The sequence below is a fragment of the Phyllobates terribilis genome, unplaced genomic scaffold (genome assembly GCF_046119375.1).
Source record: "Phyllobates terribilis strain yellow unplaced genomic scaffold, ASM4611937v1 Scaffold_208__1_contigs__length_3488620, whole genome shotgun sequence".
Classification (NCBI taxonomy): domain Eukaryota; kingdom Metazoa; phylum Chordata; class Amphibia; order Anura; family Dendrobatidae; genus Phyllobates; species Phyllobates terribilis.
Genome location: NW_027362968.1, coordinates 1,690,256 through 1,692,512, shown reverse-complemented (window position 1 = coordinate 1,692,512; position 2,257 = coordinate 1,690,256). Strand labels below are relative to the sequence as shown.

General features: G+C 47.4%; 1 non-coding gene across 1 annotated transcript; it reads left to right on the top strand.

Annotated features, from left to right (window-relative positions):
* Positions 1-344: 344 nt before the first annotated feature.
* TRNAG-UCC (transfer RNA glycine (anticodon UCC)) lies at positions 345-416 on the top strand. The gene has a single exon. It is a non-coding gene; the product is annotated as a tRNA-Gly (tRNA).
* Positions 417-2,257: the final 1,841 nt, after the last annotated feature.

Sequence of the window (2,257 nt, the reverse complement as noted above, 5' to 3'; positions counted from 1 at the left end):
GCTTTCTTTTTATTTGATTGGGACAATCGAAAAGCGCCATCCAGTAGGGAACAATCTCTTTAAAATATGGGAAAAGGAGAATTGCATTTTTTTTTAATCTGTTCAAAAAAAGATGTAAAAAATAAAATCGCTTCCTTTTTTCCCCATATTTTAAATATAAACAAATAATAAAAAATTAAAGAAAAATAGTTTTGTCTTGTCCCTAATAGTCCAGACTATGAGAATATGATGTTATTTATGCTGCATGATTATAAAAGAGAAAAAATAATAGAGAAAATCTATTAGTAGATAGTCATAGATTAGTGACTCTTGTAGATGAGAACAAATCCCTGGGTGTCCATACAGGGGATGTAGCTCAGTGGTAGAGCGCATGCTTTCCCTGTATGAGGCCCTGGGTTCAATCCCCAGCATCTCCATGTTTTGTGATAAAAAAAAAAACTAGAAAAGTTTCCAAACATTCAGGAATCTGATACGTGTGAGTATACAGCGGTTCATCTGTCTGGGTGTAACACAGAAACTGCACACAGCACTAAATATCAGAAAGGGACTAGTGTTGAGCGACACTAAAATGCTCGGGTGCTCGAAGCTCGGCCCGAGCTCGCCGTGATACTCGGTTGCCGGACCCGAGCAATGAACCCAATGTCCCTATGGGAGACCCAAGCATTTTTGCGGCGGCACCCCCGGCAGTCTGTAGAAAGCCTAAAAAGTGCCCAAAACGATAGTGACAGTGCTCAAATGAGATGGGGACAGCATGGGGATCGCCCCAGGAAGCATTTCTGACCCCCAGGTCACTGCTGTCAATAACGTGGTCAGAAGTATTAAGCCACTTTTACGGGCTCACAATAGAAGGTCCAAAAATGAAACTGAAACTGTTTTCCTGTGAAATATGTTAAGGAACATCCTTTCCAGGGTAATGACTTGTGTATAAGGTAAAATAAATAACCAAAAACAAAAATACTCCTCCACACCTTGGGCTATGTTCACAAGTAGCATTTTTTATGCGTTTTTGCACTTTTGCATTGCTTTCAACCGTGACAAATGCAATCACCGGGAAATGTCATTTTAACATTTTACAACCTTATCTGGCCATGTGCTGTGTGACACATGCATACAGTGCTGAAAAGACATGGGAACAGCATGGGGAAGACCCCTGGATGCATCTCTGACACCTAGGTCACTGCCTAAAAGTGTGCCCATCAGAAATGATCCTTGCCGCATCAGAAGATGCAGACTTGCAACTATCCCCGTGCAAGTCCTTGTCCCAGGGCAGTGTTCAATTGTACCTCCCCCATTCCTTGCAATGAAAGAGCAAGTATGCAGCCTGCCACCCACTCACCCACCCCCAGGCTGCAATACCATACTGCTTGCTTGCTTGCACTTGAAATTGGGCCTTTTAGGCATGTGGAGGCGGAATCTGGCCACCACGTCATGGCTGCGTCGGCGGCCTGGTATCCATACTCAGTCCCCAGCCGCCCGGCGGCCGGGTGTCCACGCTTGGTCCGCAGCCGCCGGGGGTGGTCGGGTGTTTACGCTTGGTCCCCATCCGCCAGGGGGCGGCCGGGTGTCCATACTCGGTCCCCAGCCGCCCCGCGGCCGGGTGCCCACACACGGTCCCCAGCCGCCTGGGGGCGGCTGGGTGTCCATAAACGATCCCCAGCTGCCCCTATTTGTCTCGGTGCGCCTTATACACAAGCGCGCATACCAAAACATTACCTGTGACCTCCCCAGTGCATTTAGTGGGAAGGACAGCCTAACCACAAACACGTGGACAAGTGAATGTGGCCAGGGATGGTCCATCTCACTGACGCCTTCACACTGGGTTAATATTGTGGAAGCCGGGATACAGCTGGACACTGTGATGCAACACGTCCTCCAGACATAGAGGATTGCGGGTCCTGGGTCAATCAGGCTTCAACACAAAGTTCAGAAGGTAAACAGCAGCAATGGTCGGCCTCCTACACAACGAGTAAATTATTTATGATCATGAGGCTATCCATCTCATTAGCTTTCTGTTCCTTGGAATGCAAGCTCATGTATGTAGTAGCGGCTAGGCCTGAGGTGGTCAACGTTTTGACGCATATCCTACCTCCTCTGAGGATTTCTGGATGTTTTCCTGCTACTATCCCAGTTCTATGACTCCTGTTAAAACAAAGCTTCAGGTGATGAATGATGGATGAGGTGGTGGCAAAGGAGAAAGAGCAGGAGGAACAGGGACCATTCACATCAATATCAGGCCAGTCAACCACACATGTCTTGT